Here is a 24,959-nt window from a genome sequence, read left to right as displayed (position 1 = left end):
ATTGTGAACTATAATGTAATGTGATAAGTTCTATAATAAATAAATGAATAAATTGCTATGAAGAACTATGTGGTTGTAAAAAGGCTTCACAGGAGGATATGACCACTGAAAGATGAAAAAGTAATTCATATAAGACATATTTAGTATTTAAAGATGTGGATAAGAGTAAATATGATGAATTAATAAATGAATATAGTAAATTCTTGACCCAAATTGTCTTGTAAAAGAGACTTTATTTTATCCATTTATTTTTTAAATGCATCGTGGTATAATCGACAAATCTACTTGGAGAAAGAAATGCAACGAATAAAATAGACTTCTTGTACACATAAAGAGCTCAAAAAATGTTTCTAATAATACAAAACACTTTGTAAAGCATCAAAGTTATTACATAAATAGGAAATAGCATTCATTAGTCAAAAGAAATAATTACTTGGAAATTTTACTACAGAAGTAAGGAAAAACTCCTACTCACCTCATGAATATATGGATTATTCTCTCTGTTGCAGATACTTCACTATTTATGTGGAGGCTTTCCTTTTCCTTGCTTTAAAAAATCTGTGTTGATATTCCTGTGTGCCGTGAATATACATATCAACCCACTAACTAGGCTTGCATATCATTAAGTAGATTAAAATGAATGATAAAAGCTCTTTTTAATAAAATGAAAGTGGTTCTCTTTCTTGTTAATTGTGTTAAACAAAAGCCTCTCTTGGGATCGAGTCATTACATTTATCCTCTCTACCTATGAAATAGAGCTATTAGATATTCACCTTGATCAATGTAAATGTCCAATTAAGGCAATTCAGACCTAAATACCTTTCTTGTTTAAATGCTGTTTCTTTTATTTGATCTGATAAGACTGCTTTAATAAAAATGGAGGTTTTTTGGCTTTTTTTTTTTGACATGTATTGCCAAGAGAAGCAAAAATGAGACCTGTAACTATTTCTTAAACCTATTTTGACCTATTTTTGCTAAGTCTCCAAAGATGGGTAAAACTAAATGGCTAACCTCAATAAGTTTAAATATTACCGAATGATGATAAGAAAAAACACGAATATCTACAATCAAGGTAGATAATATATATGGTTTCTGATGAATCGTAGAAGTGGACTTTTGTTTTCTTTTGTCTTTTTTTTTTTTTCGTGTGAAAGCAGGGAGGACATGGAAATTGAAGGACATCACTGTTCAAAGTCATTATAAGCATTACAACGAAATAAATATTTACAAAGTAAAGCTATTAAAATATATCCCTTGTCAAAAAAAAAAAGTCTTTACTGGCTCCCCATTAACCTCACAAATGAGTGAGGAGCAGTTTGAAAACACAGGATCAGGTGAAAAGAATCTCAGGTAGGAAAATCTTTCAACAAAAAGAGCCAGGAATGCAAAAAGCATTAAATGAATGATGAATTTTACAATATTTCAAGCGTAAAACAGTGCTTAAAAAATGTTTAATGTTATACTTCTTCATATATATTAGAACCTTCTAACAGTATACTACCATTCATCCTCATGAATGATGAAAAATACAGCTATTCTAAGTTGCTGCCCAGACATTTTAGAGTATGACAACCTTGCTTACTTCCAGAGTCTAGACATTTAGATAAGGACCTGAGCTTACCTTCCTACCAAAAATTTCTGCTTTGCTTTTCCTGGTCATCTTTTAAAATAACCACTTAGAGCTGAGACCTCAAAAAGTGACATCTACCTCAAGCACCCTATAAGAGATATATGCTATCCTGCTCTCCATTTCCTGCTTACTGGTGACCTGGGGCAGAGGGCTGCTCTTTCTGTTGGATCACTGTATCCCCAGCTCTGGAATCTGTTACTAATAAATATTGTGACTGTACTTCTTTTGTGCGACTGTATTGAAACTATGCCTTCAAACAAAATAAGCCTGGATTTTCACTTCCCTAAAGTAGAAACTTGAATGTTGAGGGAGGTACCTGCCAACACTATGTGGGTAGCTGGTGCCGCCTGATTCAGCATGTCATAATCTGCATATTTTAATTTAATACACCTGTCACGGCCCCAACACAACATGTGCTATTATTGCTAATCATTTTGCTTCCACACATTGACGTTAGGACGGACTCTCAATATAATTTGCCACTTTTTTATTAAACAGTCAAATAAAATTTAAATAAAAATTTTAAGAGGAAAAAAGATTAAATGAATCTACATGTATATCAGTTCTAGTACTCTCCATGTAATGGTATGTGGAAGCGAGGCCTTGGCAGGTGATTACGTCATGAGGGTGGAGCCACCATGAAGGGATTAGTGACCTTGTAAAACACCTGGAGTACTCTCTCACCTGTTTCTCCATGTCAGGTTTCTTGATCTTGGCATTCCCAGCCTCTAGAACTTTGAGAAATAAATTTCTATTGTTTATAAGTCACTTAGTCTACAATATTTTTATTATACCATCCCAAATGAACTAAGACATTATGGCTGCTATAAAAAGCTCTACAGACTGGATGGCTTAAATGAGAAAAACTTATGTTTTCACAGTTCTAGAGGCTGAATGTCTGAAATCAAGGTTGTACAAGAATTGGCTACTTCTGAGGGCTCTCTTCTCGGCTGGTAGATGGCTATCTTCTATCTGTGTCATCACATGGTCTTCTCTCTGTACCTGTCTGTGTCCTAATCACCTGTTTTTGCAAGGACACTAGTCATATTGGATTAAGGCCCATCCTTATGATCTCATTGATACTGAATTACCTCTATAAAGACCTTCCATCCAAGATATCCAAATGAAGTCACATTCTTACTATGGGTTAAGACTTTAACATATAGATTTTGTGGAGACACAACTGAGCCCATAACAGTAGGTAATAAATTTGTGAAGCCAAATTCTTTATATTCTCTATGTATCAGTAACTTCTATAGTGTCATTCAAGAGGACTTTTTACAGGGATATACTGAATGATAATGACTGAATTTATTTGTTATAATCTTATGTAAATTGCATAGACCTATAAAGACATGCTTTTAATTATTTTATTAAACATATAACTTACTGAAATAGTTTATTTTCATTGAAAAAATAGATATAAGTGGAAATTAATAACTCACTAAGCCATTTTGACAAATAAACTATGATGGCTAATAAAATCTAAGATTAATTGCAAATTTCTCATAATTTAAGATGAATTTAGTGAATTTAATGTAAGCAGCTCAGTTTAAGGTTTATATAGGTTAGTTTGTGACAGACAAGGTTAAGATGAAAGTAAGTTGCAGTAGAAATTACATGAATGATCTATTGAAAACTTTTTAAGTTTATGATTTTCTACTTCATGGTCCTTTTAAAAGATTTATTAATGGCCATGCCTCTCTGAACAAGCCCAATCCTGTCTGATCTTGGAAGCTAAGCAAGGTCGGGATTGGTTAGTACTTGGATGGGAAACCACCTAGGAAGACCAGGTGCTGTAGGTGTAAAAAAACAAACAAACAAACAAAAAGATGTTAATAGATTTAATTGATAATTTTCTTTATGTACATATTCAAAATAATAACCTCAAATTATCTTAATTTGACTTAATGTAAGAATAAAATAATAATTAGTCTTAATTTTTTAAACATACTTATTTCGTCATCATTTAACTTATAGTTAGTGGAAAGATTTCTATAATTGTGATTAAAATGCTTTGAAGTACACACTTCTAAACTTAATACAAAATTTTAAGTTCTGTATAATGTGCCAAAAGTAGTTGATATATGTTTGACATTCTTAAGATATATGCTAAAGGGAAGGTTGTAATTCAACTTTATTTTTATTTTTGAAATTTTATGGATAAAAATACAGACCCAGAAAATCCAAGCTGCTTTTTAAAGATCCTGCTAGTAATAAGTGAATAAATTAGATATTCAAAATCAAAACTAGTATTCTCTCTTCCATTTGTTTCCAAGAAAGTATTTAGTTAATGAAAATAGAATATATATATGTGTATATACCAAATAGTTTCACTTAATATTCTTAATAGGAAGAGCACTTTTAATTTAACTTTCCCTAGACTAATATTCAAAGATGTTCCAGATATTACATCTCATTTATTGATATTCACAAGTACATACATATTGTACTTATATTTATTTTTATTTTTAACTAATGCATACTGTACATGCAAAATGATAACATAGAAATTATTATTTTCCACAATTTCAAGATGAGGAAACTAAGGAATGAGAGGTGATATACTTGCCCAGGTATTAGTTAACAGAGTTAGCATTTGAATCCAGCCGATCTGGCTGTAAATTAAATCCCCTTAACAACTATACCATGCAGATATAAACTGTCAGTTGGCACTTCAAAGCCATATTTGGGTACACAGACACACTCTGACTCTCAGATGGAAGAGTAAGATGAATAACAAACTGGATGAGCAATGCTCTCACAACTTTTCCTAGATTAGAAAGAAAATCTAATTAGAATCAAGGACACTTTCACTGATATATTGTGGCATTCTCTAAAAGATAAGTTTAATGTTTCTCTTACTTCTTAAAATTTGTATTAAATTATATCTCAAAAGATATGTTCTCTTTCATTACTTAATTTTTTCTATTCTGATAACTACAAATATTTGTACGAGTCACTTTGTCTATTTTCTATATATATTATTTTTCTCCAAATGTTTATTTTACACATTTACTTTTCTCTCTCTAGACTTTGTTTGCAAACGTCATTGTTGTGGGGCAAGGTTACACTATTAAAATGAGTTTTAATATTTATTTTCCCTACCAACTATCATATATCTTACTTATTAACATGAAAGTAAAGTATTTCATGAATATAAACCACACAGATCCCATTGCTAAACAATTTAATAAACAAATATTGAAATGCATTGCAACTTAGAAGACATACTTCAATATCTTATTTACATTTTGCATCTTATTTGCATTTATGTATGCTAGTCTATATAATATTTACAAATTTTGATTCTCTTTTTTTATGACTAAGAATTATAGTCTTCATTCTTTTTTTTTTATATAAACTGAGAGTTCAATTTTGGGGAGAATTCAAGGAGTAGTATTTAAGAGAAATACTCTTTACTTTATGTTATTAACTTTATGACATATTTATAATTATAAGCTCTAGGTATTTGTTCTAAGTTTATATTAGTCATAAAAAGCTTTTATTTTTTATTCAAAAATAGTATATTTATTTATTCAAAAATCAAGTTTTTCTGATTTCCATCTTCTTTTTCATCACTTTCATATATGTACTTAATTTTAGTCTTTATTAATCTGTCATTCTAGATTTATAATCATTAATGTTGCTTCTTATTCACCCAATTTGTCATCAACTTCTGGTATTTCTGAAGGGTGTGTTTTATTTAATGTGGTGACTTTTCTGGGAAAAATAGAAAATGGTGTACAAATGAATTTAAGGTTGTGTCATAGAATTTTGTTGATTTTTTTGCTTGTAATTTTTCAAATATATAGTTTTTTTTTTTTACTGTTTCAATTCCTATTTCAATGTGACTTTCAGAACCATTGCTATCCTTTAAATTTTAATACTGATAATGTTGGAATATCCCCAAAATGTTACCAATATATCTTAATATAAATGGGAACAACTAAGTGTGCATTAAGTGCAGAAGGTTTAAAATTATTATGTGCCTGGTTTATAAAAAAAGAAGTCAAGTGTAGAAGTAAATACCAGAATTAATATGTTCCATCAGAAATATAAAAAAAGAATATCAAGATTAGAAGTCTCCAAGGCCTTTTAGTCAAATCACCCTGCTAATTGGGTCTTTGCTTGAATACTGCTTGTCTTGAGAGGCTCATTACCTCTTCTTTCAATTTTTTTTAGACCAGTTTTCAAGAAAATGGTTAATAGAACAGTATAGGCAAATGTCAATGAATAAGATTCAGGGCCATAAAAACTGTCAATGACCAAAGCTTGGAAAGCTGACTTTTACCTCTTGGGATCAGTTATTAATTAGCAAATATGTCAGAAAAATATTCTTTTACTGAAAAAGTTTTCAGGGAAATTGTCTGTTAGGACATTCTCACTTTTGTCTTAATTATAGGTGTCCATTCATATCACCCTTTGTTTATTTCTCTTGAAACAAAGATTTAAAGTCATGTAGAAGTAGTCTTCGATTAAAAATTCCTTCATTCTCCTCAACTAATTATTTTATAAAATACTATCCAGATCATGTTAGGCTCGATTATTTTGCCACATTAACATATATCTTAGAATGCCAAGCCATTTTAAAACATAATCTGACATGATTGTGCACAAATATCAAAGATATGCACAAGTATCAAGTGTTGTAGGAAAAGTCTTATTTAAAACTTTTCTAGCCAACCCCCTGGCAGCAGAGTCTTATAATAATTGTTAGTATATGACCCTTTATATTGTTAAAGTCTCCAAATTAATCATAGAAAGTATTTTTCTCTTTGCCCTAGCTTATCTTTGTTCAACTGCTGTTTTGAACTATTTATGACGAAAGTTGAAAGTATCTGACCTAACCTTATTTTTTATTTTATTTTTTAAGTACAAATTACAGTCATATAGACTACAAGGAAAGTATCGTGAACAAGTAAGTTTACTAGAGAATTCTTTTAGCTGATTTCCAGAATCATTGGTTTAAGAAGTTTTTTTTTTTCTTTTCTCATAATATAGTCATTAGACATGAAAATTGTCTAAAATCGTTGCTCTCTCTGAAAAATGATAATGTTAAAATTTTAAATATGTGTTTGGGGTGGAAATATGATCTTGGAATATCCTTTGTGAATATCAAGTTTCCAGTTTACTGAACATAAATGCATAGGAGCACAGTTTTTTAAGGCTTACCTAGAAAAACATGAACTGAAAATGAGGTTTACATTTACAAAACATAAAAAAAGTTTGCTAAGTGAATATATTAAAAGGAAGTAATGTGGGTGGGGTGAGAAGAGGAGAAAGGTCAGAAGCCAGATAGATTTAGTCACAAGGAGCAAGTAACACATCCTTAGTTGTTATGTGGCAACTATTTCTACTACTATAGACAAGAGGCGATAATGTGGATATTTTCTTACATTACTTTACTAGTCTAAATTACCACACTGTATGTTACTTTCCAATTTCAATTGCCTAAACAAAGGCTGTAACAAGGAGAAGGATATTCAAATTACTTTGAATACAACACTTTTTATTCAGAACTGTTATCAAGAGGGCACAATATCAGGCCAATGCTTCATTTTAAACCAATTCTTTTTGTAATATTTTTACAACTAATTTTCATCTCCGGAAATTTGGGACAAAAAAATTCATATTTCTAAAATGACTAAATCTTACTCCATGGCTCCAAAAACGATGATGATGAAGGGAAAAATGTATTTAAAGAAAACAATTAAAAATTTGAGTGGGTAAAGAAATCCAAATAAATATTTAATTTAGAATGTTATTTAGTTAGTAATTCAATAGCAAATATTTTTCATAGATCAGTAGTTACAAATGTTAGATTGCATCTAAGATTCTTCTAACTGTACCAGAAATCATTTTCAATTAGGTTGTGATTAGACTCAAAGCTATAATGATAAAAATAAAAATATGGGATTTCCACTTATTTTTATCTGAATTGTTATAAATGTTCTATTAAATTCAAATCAAAAATTTTCAATTAGGCGAACACTTTATTTGAAAGACTGTGAATGTAAAAATAATTGGGAAGTTTTCTGGAAATTTAAATTATGATTGTGCCGTATATTGCAGTATCTATCCATCTACTATTATAGTAAATCATGCATTTATGAGTTTTATTTCAGAATGTAAGTCTTTTAGCTTGAAACGCTGTATCCATAATTATTTGTATTTTACTTTATTTACAAATATCTTGTATAAATTTCTTATGGACTGAATTGTGCCCCACCTCTCCCAATTCACATGTTGAAGCTCTAACCTCCAATGTGACTATATTTGGACATAGGGACTTTAAAGAGGCAATTAAGGTTAAATGAACTCGTAAGAGTAAGGCTTTAATTCAATATGATTGGTGTCCTTCTAAGAAGAGGAAGAGATACCAGGGATGTGTGTGACAAAAGAAAGACTACGTGAGGACACTGTGAGAGGCAGCTGCCTGGGAGACAAGGAGAGGGCACCAGTAAAATTCAACCCTCTGGTACTTTAATCTTGGAGTTTCAGCCTCCAGAATTTTGAGAAAATTAATTTCCATTGCTCAGACCACCTAACTTGTGGTATTTTGTTATGGCACTCCTAGCAAACTAATACAAAATTCTAAGACCAAGGTTGTAACATTCCTAAATAAGTTTTGGACAAAAACAAAATGTTACATATAGAAATCTATAATTTTAAATTTCTGCTTAAAAATTCAAAATAGATATTTACATGATAGTTTATACATATTAAGTTTTAATTCAAAACACTTGATGAAATGGGAAAGCCAAATATTTTAGTTCATTCTCTAAAAAGGCAGCAGGCTAAGGCATGGGAGATCTTGGGCAAGTTGTCAAAGTCTGAAAGGAGAATGCAGGAAAACTTAGAGTTATAGGTAGTTCTGATATGTGTCCACCCCTATTAGGACAGTGGCTGGTTGACTATAAGGAGTAGATCTGGTCTGTTAAGAAAGAATATAAGCTAAACAGGATATCAGTAATTTAGACAAACAAATCAGAACCAGACTTCAGGTCTGTAGGGCCACTGGTGTACTCTGCAATGAGCTGTGCCAGATGTGGTCGATTAACAGCATATTTCTACAACCTTCTAGGGTGCTCTTTTGTACTGCAAAAGCAGAGAGCTAAAGATTTTTTCCCCCTAGATTCCCTTGCACATACTAGATGCAAATAGGTTCTATCAATTAGATGCATTTATATGAGTATATTGAAGGTGACAATTGGGAGGAAGCCACCTATCTCTTGAGTTTTGCTGGTTTGTCGTTTTTGTTTTTGTTTTTATAGCAAGAAAGTTGTGAAGATGTGATTTTGTTTTGTAGCTTTGTTTGAAAGTCCAGTTTCCAGCTTCACTGATATTTAAGCATAGTTTTGGGGTGGCAGCCACTTCCTGATTCATAAAGACGATATGTCAAACTCAGAGGTTCATGGTAGCCTCCGGATTTTCTAGTTTTTTCATTGTGTCAGAGGTCATAGCTTCCTTGGTTAATCAATTCAATACGTAATGTTCTCAGGTAGAGCTAAGAGCTTACTCTTCCAATAGTTCTCTGGACTAAATCCCATTCTATTCATAATATTTAGTGCAATTCTGATTGTTAGAGAAACCAGGAAAAAAATGTTCAATTTAATGTTGAAAATTTCTGGATAGAATTAATTCTGTCAGTGTTAGGAAAACAGTACGTTATCCATACTCTGAATTAGATTTAACAGAAAATGTATACAATTCTAATCCACAGATATCTTCAAATGTATACATAAGTAAACATAACTGTCCCTCGAACATGAAAATGACTATAATTCCACACTTAGTTTCTTTTTGCCTAATTCACAGATGCTTTCTCACTCTACCTCACCCCAAAGTGGAGTACATTTACTAAATTCATTATAATGACTAATAGTTATGTAGAAAAATTATTACTTTGTAAGCAAAGGAATAGCCTTGCTTTCATTATCAGTTAGCTGCAAAATTGAGTCTGCAAAACACACAGAAGGCGTTAAACCTTATCTTCTGAGACCTACTAACAACAGGAAAGTTTATGAAAGAAAAAAAAGTTATATTATTTGTTCAGTTATTTATTCAATTCAGTTATTTCCCCATGTAGCTCAGAGACTAAAATTGCTTTGAGGTACAAACCTGTCCTTCCTCTGCCCTAAGAATGTTTAGCTGAGTTATATCTGAAGAAATCTTTTAAATAACATTGCTTAAAATTATTTTATTTAATAGAATGGATACATGACAGGGAGAGAGAAAGTCTTGAGTTGTTATGGCTTTGTAGCCATTAGTTACTGAAGATCACTTCATGAGATGTCTCTGGAACTTAGGTGGCACTACAATTAAAAATCAAAGATGACTAGAACAATCTCTACTACTTTCTCTAGGTCTAAGATATCACATTTCTCTTCTGGCTACAGTATTGTGGGAAGGAATATTTAAAGAAGGTATTTAAAATGGACTATTAGATTATAGAAGAAAAAGGCTAAATTTGAACCTGTTAATTAAATATGTAGAAAAATATGGAATAAAATAAGGCATTTCCCAGAGGAAAAAAAAACCTTAATTTAATGCAGATTTTTAAATTAATACAACATCACAAACTATCAATAATTTTTATGAAAGTTGCTTACTTAACTCACATATGTCTTACTACAGTCCTCTGGGAGAAATGTTAGCACATATCTTCTTAAACCCTAAAAATACACTTATCTACAGAGTTGTGTGTGTTTGCTGTTTTTCTTTCTTAAAAGAAAAAAAAAATGAGGAAGTTATAATTTTCAAAGTGATTTTTAGAGAAGCACAAAAGTAAGGAAATTTTGGCTGTTCAAAGATAAGTTGATGGTGACAGCAAATTATCCCTAGGGCACTTATTTGGACTAAGACTTGTGGCTTCACTTTCTTAATATCTTTGGGGCTATAATTGCTCAGATATTAGGAGAAGACAGCAGTGTCAACAACATTTTGGAATTTATCATCATTCTATCCAAAATACCTGCATTATCCTTGAGTTGATTTCAGATTAAAAAAAAAAACAAAAAAAAAAAAAAAAAAAAAAAAAAAAAAAAAAAAAAAAAAAGGTCTTTTTTTTTTTTTTTTTTTTTTTTTTTTTTTTTTTTTTTACCTGTGAAACTTTCTTCAAGTTCAGTTCATTATAAAGTTAGAAAATAATTTGTTTTAATTACCAAAATCCATCCTATAATATAAATTGGTTTTCCGAAATGCATGGAACAGTGCATTGTAAAGTGCAGAATAATTGAAATATTACAGCATTTTGTAGCAGTTAGGTTATACACAAATTTTTCACAAATAGAAAACATTTTATAATTTCAGGTATATTTGTAAATGTCTGAAATTTGAGAAAAAATAGTTTTAAAACATCGTTTATACTGGACGATCAGTTTGGCCATTTGCCTATGCATCGTAGTCCATTAGAACTTCAAATATAACCGATTAATTCAATGAATTAACCAGCTGTGTGACTGAACTAACCAAATCATACGACCCATTTCATTTATAATATATGCAGTCTAACTGCTGTGTAATTAATTATATCCATCATTTTTTTCATGCCCTGAGTAATATATAACCTCTGCTCTGTGAGACAGCACACTCAACAACTAAATACCCTGGATGCATCATGATCGTAGAAGGCTCAAATACATAAATGCATTGTCAGCACAAATACTTACAGAACATTAGAACTGATGATTCTAACTTTTCCTGCAACTTTCTACACTGAAAATTGGGAAACTTCCAAAGAAACAAAGAAACAGTTTGTGAGTCAATGAGTCGAGGTTAATATAAAGAAAATTGTCTACATAGTATAGTACTTTTAAAAACTAGAGAGCAGAAAGACAGAGTTTCCAAGCCAAGAATGTTTTTATATACAAGGGGTATAGATGTGAGACTAGACAGCCTCATTAATACTTGTCTTGTACCCAGGTAAATACCCACACACACTCTGCAGCAAAGGGGAAAGCATACAGGCTTTGGGTCTGGTATGACAGAGCCCATCATCACATATTCAACCAAGTTTATCACATTCGACTCCACAACAACTACCGTGTGCTATAAAGGTAAGGTGTCTTTCATACAAGAGATAATAAAACTCACATTCTGAATGAATAAGTGACTTACCAGTGATCGCATATAGAATAAATGTCAGAGCCAGGACTAGTTCTCAGAAGTTTTTACTCTCAATTAATTGTTCTTCCTTTTATTACATAATATTAACTAATCAATATCAAGCATCAATTTAAACAAAAATAACCCCCATGCCCACTAAGTCGGTAAATGGGAGATTTAGTGGTTTTACACTAAATCAGGAAGTCTGGAGGTAGAGGTGACTTCTGGCATTGCTGGGTCCAGAAATTAAAACAAAAATCCACCTGGTCATGCAATTTCTGTTTTTCCAACCTCATCATATGTGTTTACCTGATCTTCCTCTTTTGTCTCTGCTCTGCTTCAGTCCATATGTTCGCCTCATTCTTTCTTACTTAAGACAAGATCTCTTCATCTGCCAATGATGATTATAATTTCAAATTAGTATTTTATTCTTTCCAATTTCGTGACTCTCCTCCTTCTCCTTTCCCTCATCCTCCCTCTCTCGTCTCCTCCTTTTCTGTCTTTGTCTCTGATTCCTGACTTAGATCACAGGTCAAACTGTAGACTCATCACTACTTTCAGGTCTCTAAGACACTGTTATTTTCCAGATCTAAGTCACATTTATTTTCCTAGCCAAAAATGTGTGAAAATCACATAAGGAATTGTGGTGTTCGTCCAATGTGAAGCTGTTTAAGATCTTGGCCTGCCTTTAGCAAGAATCCTGTTAGGCCACTTTAGCAAGAATCTCCTTACCCTTGAGGTCTCCTCTTAATAATTTTTCATCAGTTAATCCCCTTACCCTGCTTCTTGGCTATAAATCTCTACTTGTCTTTGCTGTATTTGGACTTGAGCCTGATCTCTCTCCTCTTTGCAACACACTAATATAATAGTTTTGAGTAAAGTCTTATTTATCACTTTAACAGGAGAATAACTTTTACGTTAACACCATGCTGCCTACCAATGCTGATTCCAGTCCCACAACAACTATAAAATCTGCTCCTGCACTGTAACCCATGTGTATTTTCATTTGCTTTTAAAACACTTCTCTCAACCCAGAAAGATTGATTGATTGATCTTTTAATTTTATTTTCTTCAATAATGTAGCACACTGCTTTTATATCATGACCTGAACCTCTTTCTTCCTGCTTGCCAAAATTACATTCTATGGTTTATTTCTTACATTATAATCTGTGAGTTTTCCAGTTTGGGACAAGTTTTGTACAAGCCCAAGTTTTACTATCTACCAACTCTGTTCTTTCATATTTCCAGCTCCACTATGTAATGTTTTTGGTCAGTTATTACGTATTTACTTTCCTAGAAAAATACTGAACAAGGAGCATCGTGGCTTGCATTCCGTATTCCACCATGTCACAGCACAGGTAAAGCACACTAGGCTGACATACAGAGAGCAGAGGCAGAAGTGCATGTTGAGCAGTTGCCTTTTTAAATAGTCTAGCAATGGAGGTTCTTAGAGGAGCACAAGTGTAAGAGAAATGAAAACCTACTGGATGCTGGAATGTGCAGTATGGACTATGGACTATGTACCTGAGACTGTCATACATCTTAAGTCTAAAAAGGTAATCCAATAAACAACCACATGGTAAAATAATCATATTCATTCAACAATAATGTATGAGTGCTTGCTATGTGATAAACTTTTTTCCCCCCAGATGCTTGAGATATATCAGTAACTAAAACAGATTAAAAAAAAAAAACACTCTGTAACAATTGAATGTGAAAAGCAAATTTTGTTTAATCATTCATTCAAAGAAAAAAAAAATATTGAGCCTAATAGGTGTCTACTTTGCTCTGGACAAACAATCGTATATAAAACCAAGTCCCTGCCCTTGAGGAGCTGACATTTTGATAAAGGAGATTGAAAATAAATAACAAATATGAACAATACTGTCAAGTGGTAATGAATGCTTAATAAAAATAAAGCAGGCTACAGGGGGAGAGATTTGGGGTACAATTATAACTTGTAAACATTGGGAAGATTGCATTCTGTATTCCACCGTGTCTCTGAAAAGCTGACATATAAACAGAAACCAGACCTAAAACAAGGGGAGCAAAAGTTTGAAATATCTCAGAGAAGACAGTCCAAGGCTGAGAGGGCATCAGCATTGTCAAGGCCTTGAGGTGAGTATGAGAAAAGTTCAAAAAGTAGCAGGAAGACCAGTGTAGGTAGAGTAGTGTGGGCAAAGAAGACAAGAATAGACAATGAAAAAAAGAAATATAGACAGACACACACAATACAAGGTCTTCTAAGTCAAAAAAAAAGACTTTGGAATTTAGTGTATATGCTTTGTGAAACCACCGGTATGTATTGGCGTGTTTTGGTTTTTTAAGACTTCATCAAGACTCTTGTTTAGCAGGTCATGCTAGCTCCTCTGTGATGAATGAAACAGGTGAGGCCGAGAATTATAACAAAATTTGTTTGCAAGGGGAAGCTGTCAGAAAGTTACTGGAATACTCCAGGCAAGAAAGGACAGTGGCATGAACTGGGGAAAACAACACTAGGGTAGATAAACGAAGTCACATTCAAGATTTTTTTAATATAGAGAACCAATACTATTTGCTCAAAGATTGGATGAAGGGATAAGCAGAGTGCAGTTAAACATGGTTCCAGGTTTTGGTCTGAAACACTAGGTATAATGTGGCCTAATCCATTAAAATGGTGAAGAGAGAGAGGAGCAGATTTTGAAAAAAAAATAATCAAAATTAGGAAAACACAAAATGATAAGTTACTCTTTAAAAAAAAGTCTGATTCCTTACCCATCTTTGTGTGCATTAGAAACAGTAGCACTGAATACCTTCTGGGAAAACTGAGTCCCCACACCGAGTCACCAAGCTAAACTAAAAGAATTCCAGCTGGATTTCAGCTCCCAGAAATCCCTTTATCTGGGCTCCTTTGTATTGTTTATAAAATTCATAATCATATAAAACAACCTTGTAGGTCACTATCTAAAGTTAAATAAAAAATTAAAACTTTTGGCATGACCATTATGATTGACAAAGAAGAAAAAAATATTCTCCCATGAAGCAAATAATAAACTTAACAGATTTATGTGAATATGAAATTCATCTAATCAATTAAAAAAATATATATTTTCCAGGATTCCAATAACAATTGGCATTTGAAGAAAAATTAAAAATTACAGCCCTTTATGTATACTTGAATGATCTTAGTACACAAATATCTGCACATTCCTGTATTACCTAGCTCAGTCAAAATATTTGAGTTGTATATATGTGACCATTTTGGGGGAAGTATTATTTTTATTGAAAATAAAATTTAAAAAAATGTTAATATAATATGTAATTGTACTTAAAAAAATCAAAACATGCATAATATCTAGGGATGAGCAAGAAAACCTTCTTATGCACCCTCCAATAATGGGACACAATTTGCACTCCATTTAAAAAGTTACTAATTAAAATAGTTTATTCTTTCCCCTAAATTGATGCAAGGTGGCATAAAATGATTTCTTAAAGTAATATTCAAGTTTATGTGGCCTTACAAAATAAAGAAAGAGACCAAGGTTTTGAAATATTTTTATATATAAAAGTAGCCTTATTCTAGGCAACAACTGCTAAATACAACACATACATTAGTTTCTAGTTTTACCATATTTTCACTGTGCTAATATGGGAGCAATTGATTCACTTCTAACATGTCATATTTAGGTTTAATAGATTATGCAAAGCAAGATCCATTTCTGATAAAAGAACAAGGAAAATATACAAGACGAGGGTACCCAGTAACAATTTTGTTCAAATGAACATGCCTTCAGAGGCAACTTGATTTTTTGTTTCCTTGAATCAAGGTAGATGATAATAGATAGACGATAGATGATGATGATGATGATGTTGATGATGATGATGATGAGAGAGAGAGAGAGAGAGATTGGATAGGTAGGTAGGTAGGTAAGTAGGTAGGTAGGTAGTTAGGTAGGTAGATGATGATAGATGACAGATGATAGATGATAGATAATAGATGATAGGTAGGTAGGTAGGTAGACAGATAGATGATAGATAGATAGATAGATGAATGGAGAAATGAAATGATGAATGGAATGATAGATGATAGGTAGTAGGTAGGTAGATAGATGATAGATAGATGAGATAGATAGATAGATAGATGATAGATAGATAGATAGATAGATAGATAGACAGATGATAATAGATAGAAAGTAATGCAAGGGCCCAGTCATTCCTCCACAAGAAGCTACTACATTAAGCTACTAAAAATGTGTAACTCATTTAAGGAGAAATCTCTGAGGGTTTTGGAGACCTGCCTGAAGCACAGAGTATATGGGGGCAACTTGTAAGGAGTGCTGGGTAGTGATGATTGCATGTAAATAGTGTTGCCATCCATCCCTACTCTCCACTTCAATAAATAGATTTCTTGCCTAAAAAATAGTTGTTAATATCTCTTAATTTTAATTACCTACATAGAGGATTAATATACATTAGACACACACGCACACACACACATACTTCCTTCATTTTTCCACTTAATTCTGCTTAAGTTATAATAGCAAGTGTCAGGATAATTTGAAGGCTTGACTTTGAGTCATATCTCTAGATAATGTATATCAAGTTTTTGACCTAGGTCTCGATACCTACCTCTCAATAAAGGTTTTTATTATAGTTAATAATCATTTAAAAATCTATTTGCCATTTTGACCTTCTAGAGGCATTATTTTTTATAAGATTTTCAGATACAGCATTTATGATTTAAGGATTCATTCAATGTTTTACAAGAGAAAGATTTCCATAGCTGTCATATTTGTTCTGTTCTATTACAGTTTTATTTCTATGACCAAGGGATTTTACTAATATTACGTGAACAGTTAGTTAATTTAAAAATCAACCACATAAATTTGAACTTGTTTTTAAGATCATTAACCAAATCTTCAATAACCTACATAGTTCATCAAGGTAGCAGTTAACCACAGTTAGGTGAATTTCTTACTCCTAGTGGATTGACAGAAGACAAGTAGACTGAAAAATTCTGTCTAAATCTTAATATTTCTACCAACTGAGAAATCTGCAGTCAAGAGTAAATAAAATATAAAAGTTTAGGTAGGGGTCTCAAGATTCTTATGTTCCTCTTTGTTCTGAACAATAAGTTCTCAAATGGGAAATGTATATATTACAACACAAATGTATATATTTTGCTGACCAAAATGACTCTAACTTTTAAAATAATAAATGAAACATTGATACTCATGGGGAAATGACAGTACTTGACTCAAGAATCCCCATCTGAATAGCTATGACATAAGTCTACCACTCAGTAGGAAGTTTGATAATGCAGGTAAAAAGGTGTTCTGCAATTGCCAATCAATGATTGCTTAACACTAGAGGACAAAGACATAGAAGCAGGTTTTCTCCATCGATGTGTCAGAGAGAGAAAGATGAGTTGTTGACCAAAAGCAATGACAATGTAGCAAATATTGTTTCAGTGAGACCTAACAAAAAGTGTTAACTTTGAATCAAGTGACTTGGGATCTCAGTGTCTATCCAGGGGCAGGGGAGTATGGGCACGAGTGAGCTTAAAGTGAATATTCAGAATTCTATGATGGAACAAATTATTGGGGGACAATTCAATAGCCTCTCCAACTGCTATCCACTTCACTGAATTAAGGCTTATGATTCTAGACATGTATATTTAAAATGTGTATGTTCAGGGGAAGAGGGGTACACTAGTATCATATGGAGCTAAGAGGAAGTCTAAGACAAACTACCTTTTATTTTATTGACCTCTATATTTTGCACTATTTTTAAACATACAAAAAAAATTGCAAAAATAGCATACTAGACATTGATATCTTTCATTCAGTTTCAACTATTGTAAGCATCTTACATAACTATACTACATTTGTCAAAACAAAGAAATTAACATTGATACAATAATATAATTAACTTAAATGTAGATTTTTTTCAAATTCTGAAAAATTGTTCACTAATGCCCTTTTTCTGTTCCAGGTTTCAATCCAGGACTCCACATTGCATTTAAAATATCATGTTTCTTAATCTCCTCCTTATATAACAGTTATTCAATCTTTCCTTGTCTTCCAAGACCTTCATGTCTTTGAAGAGTACGGTTAGTTATTTTGTAGAGTGTCTCTCAATTTTAGATTGTCTGATATTTTCTCATTATTGCATTGAAGTTATATATTTTGTGTCAATGATACCACAGAAGTGAAGTGTCTTTCTCAGAATATCATTAGAAGGATTAAGTGATGTCAACATGTGCTACTACTGATAGTGTTAAACTTATTCATTTGGTGGTATCTTCTGGGTTTCTCCATTGTGAAGTTACATGTGCTATTACTGATAGTGTTAAACTTATTCATTTGGTGATATCTTCTGGGTTTCTCCATTGTGAAGTTACTCTTTTATCCTCTTAGTTATTAAGTATCTTAGAATGAATTACTTTGAGATTAGATATCCTGATTCTCTTTATATTTGGTTCACCAATGTTAGCATCTATTGATGGATCCTGTCTACAACAATATCTTCGGTAGTGTTCTAATGGTGATTTTGTTCTTATTTATCTTTGTTCTTTCTACATTTTTGAATTGTAGTTATTCTGCAAACAAGAGCTATCCCTTCTATCTCATTTATTTATGTGTTCAATGATCAGTTCATAATATTAGGTGCACATGGATATCTTTTCTATTCAATGCTTTCTAATTCAAAACTATTATTATTTATAGTATTCTTCAAAATGTCCTAGCTTTGACCATTAAGAGCTATTTCAGAGTAGTTTCTATATCCTTGTGACTTGTGCGCATTTTTTTGAGCAGTTCCTTACTCACAGGCACCACACAATACTCCAAACTAATCTTGCATTTCCTATGCTGAAACCCTGAAATCAATTATTTCTTCAATAAGGCATTGTTCCTTTTATTGAAGAATAATATTTCTAAACCATTATCTGGTATTTAGAAACATAACAAACTATGTGCCCTTGCTTCTAGGCTTTATAAATGGATAGAGCTTTGAAAATATACATATTTATTTTTGTATCCAAATGGATAGATAGACAATACATGATAGATAGATAGGTGATAGATGATAGGTGATAGATAGATAGATAGATAGATAGATAGATAGATAGATAGATATTTGATAGATACAGTTATATCTATATATACCATGAGTTCATATGATATGCTGAATTCCAAACACTTCCGGGTTCATCCTAAGGAAGTGAAAAATCTGACTTTCATTGTCTACAATATATTTACTTACTATATACAACACTAGTATACGCATAAAGTTGTTTCAGAATTGATGACTCAAAGCCATGTGGGAAATGAATTTAGTAACTAGAGTACAGTATTTGTGTATAGGTAATTTTGTCCTTAGACTTTAGGTATACAGTCTAAATATTTTCCAAAGTAACTTATGTTAATTATATATATGTTACATTTTACTTTATTTCATTTATTTTTCATATGTTATATTTTAGATTCCTCTCAGATGCTGCTTGATTTTTCATAACTATAGAGTAGCTTGTACATATGCCAAATGACGAATGGTGGATTAATTAAAATACAAATTTTTCCAGAAAGGTTTCTCTGTCTGGTTTCTCAGATCATATACCTATTTTGGTGATCAATAGATGTATTTTATTATAGTCTTTGAATCATTGAACATGTAGCCTCTTCAGTATTCTGTTTATGTATGAACCTGTGTGTGTGTGTGTGTGTGTGTGTGTGCGCACGCACGTGCACGTGGAAGAGAGAGAGAGAGAAAGAGAGAGTTACAGAAAGAGCGAGAGACACAGAGACACACAGAGAGATACAGAGATCAAAGACAGAAAAGATGGTGGGGAAAAAAAATACTTCAGATTCTGGTGTTTTTCTCATTGATTGCATCCTCTAGCCTAGTGCCTACAGATTCTCTTTACTGCCTGATTTTCTAGAGCAGCTAAAGTTTTCTCACGTGGAGTAGTACCATTTTATTTGTTCTTTCGTACAGAGTCATACTCTGAGAGCATTGTTACCGGGTCCCTGGCCCAGTTATCCATATTAAACTTCCTTTTGACATTAATATAAATTCTTCTTCTGAAACTACTTTTTAACATTCGATAACTTCAGTTTCTAAAAGAAAACCAGTCTTGAATGTTAAATTCTGGTTGAGTAAACAAAAGATTAATTTTACTACTTCATGGCTTAGACAAAAATTGTCAGGAGAATAGGAATTTAGATCCAGCAAGACTAATATGAAGAAAGTGAGGCATTTGTCTTGGGCACAAAATTTAAGATGGAAACAAAAATACTCAGTAATTGAGGCAAATATTTCAATGCAATATCACTGAATGTTCCATTTGCCTTGGGCGTAAGTAGTGTTATTAAGTTATAGTTGCTAGTTATAGATACCACTTGAATCTAAAATTTTGATATTTTATTCATTATGATTTATTTTGGATTAATTTTGATTTAAAATATGCATTAAATATTTAACTCGATTACTAAGTTTTGGGGGTACTTCCCTACATTTTGCCTTTGAGATAAGTTCCTCATCCACCTTACTTATCTTACTGTAACCTAGCCCTGCTTGGTTTCTCTTTTTTTCCTACACTTGATAGCAAATGTTGACAAGTGTCATAAGGTAATCCAGAGTATATATAGGTTGTGTGTGTGTATGTAAACACACATGTATATCTGAGATACTAAAGAAAAATAATATCAAATTAAACCAAAATAAAATTTTTACTCTTAATAATTTACCTAATTTTAGAGAATATGTCAGAATATCAACTATTTACACAATATTTGAGTCTACTCTTCTCACAATAGCAAATAGCAAAACCACAGTGTCCCATATCAAACGGTATTGTAAAAGAAAATTTATAAGACTTTTGTAACTTAGTTGATAGGAATATATTAGCATTCTATTAAAGAAGTGAAAACATTAATTATAGATTTCTTTTCAGGGTAAATGCATGTCTAACTATGACGTAAGAGGGATTCTGCATTAGCCACATTCTTTCATCCTATCAAGCCAAGATTTTACACTGTTTTACCTTATTAAATAAATTTTAAAAAGAGTACAAATCTCTGACTTCCCAGATTTCTAAATCTCACTTTAAATACTGTCCAGATATTTTGAAATTTCAAGTCTCTTGTGATTATTATCTTTCTCTGGTGTAGTAAATTAAGTTGATATGACTCATTCTGTTCCATGCTGCCCCCTTGCTTTCCTCTTCATAATCCAATAATCTTGTTTTAAATAAAATCATATTTATTCTAATAATTGATTGCCTAAAGAGAGCATTTTCTTCTGATCCTATAGTCAACCTAATTCATGTATCTGAGCTAGCATTTACTGAGTTTCAAATCTAACATTCAAGACTGCTTCTTTAAATTTAGGAACAAATTTAAAGCAAACTGATACTTTAAGTAATATTTCCCAAATTATCAAGAAAAAGAGGTAGTTCATATCAACATTACATGACAACTGGACATCACATAAGATGGCAAGTAGAAATTGCCAATGGTTGCTCCCTCCACTCAGACAACTGTTAAGCTAGCAAGAACTATCTGAAGCAACAATTGGGAACTCTAGAATCTAGTCAAATAGAGTATTCACGGGGATGCTTGATAAAAATAGACTCATATATTTCAGTGAATTTTGAGTTTTTTTGGCACCTACTATCCCCCATCCTTTATCTCTGTGATACATCAGACTACAACCTGGTATAATTTCTTGGTGCCAGAATAGGAAATAGAGGTCTTCTATTCCAAGAATTTGGCTTTTGGATTTTGATTGTCATTATAAATTGCTGAGGAGCTGGCACTGAGGTGGGTCACTTATTTAACCTTCATGGGCTAAATGTGCCACTGGTGGGAGAAAATTTAAAAAGATAAACTCCCCCCCCACCCCCCGCTTTTTAACTGGAATTCAGCATTTAAGAAAAGCTCTAGGTTAGTGGCCATCTAGGGAGATGATGGGACAGAGAATGTAGTGACCACACACAAGAAATATAGTCTTAGCAAAAACAGTTTGGAAAAATCGATGAACAAATTCATGACTACGGCCTTCATTAGGTAACAGCAGCAATCCCAGGGGAGAGAGAATATGTAATCCAGAGGTAGCACATTACAATATTCAAAATGCCCAGTTCTCAACAAAAAATTACAAAGCATACAAAGAAATATGAAAGTATGCCTCAATCATAGGATTAAAGAAACGATGAAAACAATCCATGAAGAAGCCCAGACATTGGACTTAGACAAAGACTTTAACAGTTTAAATGTGCTCAAAGATCTGAAGGGAATCACGAACAAAGAAGTTAAGAAAATTAGGAGAACAATGAATGAACAGCTATGGAATGTCAATAAATAGAGAGAGATTGTAAAAAGAAACCAAATAGAAATTCTGGAGATAAACTTGAGCAGGCAGAATACAGAATTAGAGGACTCAAAGATAGGACACTTGAACAGCCTGATGTGAAGAAAGAATAAAAAAAAAAAATGATGAACAGAGACTAAGGGACCTATGGGACGCTATTAAGGGTACCATCATGTGCATTATGAGGATCATGAGGAAAAAAAAAAGAGAGAGAAAAAGGCTAAAAATAATATTTGAAAAGATACTGAATGCAAACTTCATAAATTTGATGATAGATGTGAATCTGTATATCCAAGAAGCTCAACAAACATCTAGCAGGATAAACAAAAAGAGATAACACACCAAGACACATTATAATCAAACTGTCAAAAATCAAAGCTAATGAGAGAATCCTGAAAACAGCAAGAAGCAGCAACTCATTGTATATAAGGGATCCTCAATTAAATTAATAGCTATTATCTCATCAGAAATGCAGAGGACATATGACAGTGGTATGATATAGTTGAAGTGCTAAAATTAAAACAAAAAACAAACAAAACCCTTGTAAAACAAAAATTATATATCTAGTAAAACTGACCTTCAAAAATGGAGGACAAATTAAGATATTTCAAGATAAACAAAAGCTAAGGGGGTTTACCGCTGGTAGACGTACTCTACAAGTAATGCTAAAACTTGTCCTTCAGGCTGAACCAAAGTAACTCAAAGCTATATAAAGAAATCAAGATCACTGGTAAAGGTAACTGCACAGGTAAATAAAAGCTAATATTTTTGTTTTGGTATGTAAATTTTCCTTTTGTTTTCTATATTATTTATAAGACTCATGCATAAAATCATAATGAAAAATCTATGTTAAAGAGCACACAATAGAGAAACATGTAATTTGTGATAATAACAGTATTAAAAGGAGGGCTAAGCATTAGATAGAAGATGTTATTAAAGTTAAACTAATATAATTGAAACTAGATTGTCATAAATTTAAGATATTAATTGTAATCCCCATAGCAATCACTAATAAAATAACTGAAAAATATACAAAGAAATAAAAAAATACATTAATAAAACAAAAAATATATAATAGTGGAGGAATTGAGGAAACAGAAGATATAAGCATTATAAAAACAAATATCCCAATGGCAAAAGCAAGGCTTTAATTATCAGTGACCACCTTAAGTGTGAATAGATTAAAACTAGCCAAAGATAGAGATAGTCTGAATGAATAAAAAATATGGTCCAACTATTTGTAGCTTACAAGAGACTGACTTTAGACCCAAAGACCCAAATAGGTCAAAAATGTATAGGTTAACTAATATATCCCACACAGATGATAACTAAAAGAGAATTAGGGTAGCTATACCAATCAAAAAAAAAAAAAAAAAAAAGAAAGGTTTTCAGCCAAATAGTATAATGGGACTAAAAATAACATTTTTATTCATAAAATGCTTAATTTGTCAAGAGAACATAACAATTATAGAGATGAATATACTAAGCAACAGAGCCCTAAAATATATAAAGCAAATATTGACGTAATGGAAGTTATAAACAGGTAAGTTTCCAATAATAGTCAGGACATTCAATAACCTACTTTTGATAATTGATAGACCGTCTAGACAGAAGACCAATACAGAAAGAGAGGATTTAAACAATCTGATAAATCAACTAGACTAATAACATAAATACAACATAAAGCATATATATCTTTCTCAAATGCACATGGAATGTTCTCTAGTATAGACTATCTATTAGGCCATAAAACAATTCCTAATTAAAATAAAAAGGCCTAAATTGAACAAAGTATTTTCTCCAACTACAATAGGATAAATCTAGTAATCAATAAAAGAACAACCAGTCTACGGCCATGCTACCCTGAACAAGGCCTATCCTGTCTGATCTCGAAAGCTAAGCAGGGTCGGGCCTGATTACTACTTGGATGGGAGACCACCTAGGAAGACCAGGTGCTGTAGGCGTAAAAAATAAAAAATAAGGGATTGTAAGCTGGCAAGGTCCTTGCAATCTGTGAGGTCAACCAAAAGTTGCCTTGCCTAAAAAAAAATAATAATAAACAAACACACAAACGAACAACCAGAAAAGTTGCAAATACATAGAAATTAAATGATATACTACTAAACAACAAATGAACCAATGAAGAAGTTACTATGGAAACAAGTCTGCTTTGAGACAAATGAAAATGAAAACTCAACATACCAAAACTTATGGAATGAAGTGAAAAAGTACATTTAGGGAAATTTATAGCTATAATGCCTACATTAAAAAAGAAAGCTCTCAAATCAGCACTCTAACTTTACAACTTAAAGTAATATAAAAAAAAGAGCAAACTAAACTCAAAGGCAGCAAAATGAAAAACAAAAAAAAATTAGAACAGAGATTTTCAAAAATATAGAGGAATAAAAAGCAAACACTAGTTTTTTCCAAAACAAAATTGAAAGACCTTTAGCTAGAATGGTTAAGAATTGAAAAAAAAAAAAAGAAGATTCAAAAAACTAAAATCAGAAAGGAAAACAGGCATTACTACTGACCTTACAGACATTAAAAGAATAAGACTATCATAAAGAATTGTGTGTCAACAGATTTAGATAATTGAGATAAAATGGACACATTCCTAGAAACACAGAAATGATCAAATTACCAAAACTGACTTAAGAAGAGATAGAACTTTTCAACACATCTATAACAAGTAAAGAGATTGGATGAGTAATCAAAAACTCCCAATAAAGAAAAGTCCTGAACCAAATGGCTTCATTGATGAATTCTCCTAAACATTTAAAGAATTAACACGACTTCATTGATGAATTCTCCTAAACATTTAAAGAATTAACACCAATCCTGGTGAAATTTTTACAAAATATTA

General features: G+C 32.0%; 2 pseudogenes; both read left to right on the top strand.

The window, feature by feature from the left end:
* The first annotated feature begins 3,316 nt into the window (after positions 1–3,316).
* Positions 3,317–3,435, top strand: LOC120591340 (uncharacterized; annotated as a pseudogene).
* A 20,503-nt stretch (positions 3,436–23,938) lies between these two features.
* Positions 23,939–24,057, top strand: LOC120591321 (uncharacterized; annotated as a pseudogene).
* Positions 24,058–24,959: the final 902 nt, after the last annotated feature.

This window comes from Pteropus medius, unplaced genomic scaffold (genome assembly GCF_902729225.1).
Source record: "Pteropus medius unplaced genomic scaffold, Ma_sr-lr_union100, whole genome shotgun sequence".
Classification (NCBI taxonomy): Eukaryota; Metazoa; Chordata; class Mammalia; order Chiroptera; family Pteropodidae; genus Pteropus; species Pteropus medius.
The sequence above is the reverse complement of the archived record's forward strand: the minus strand, read 5'-3'. Positions and strand labels throughout refer to the sequence as shown.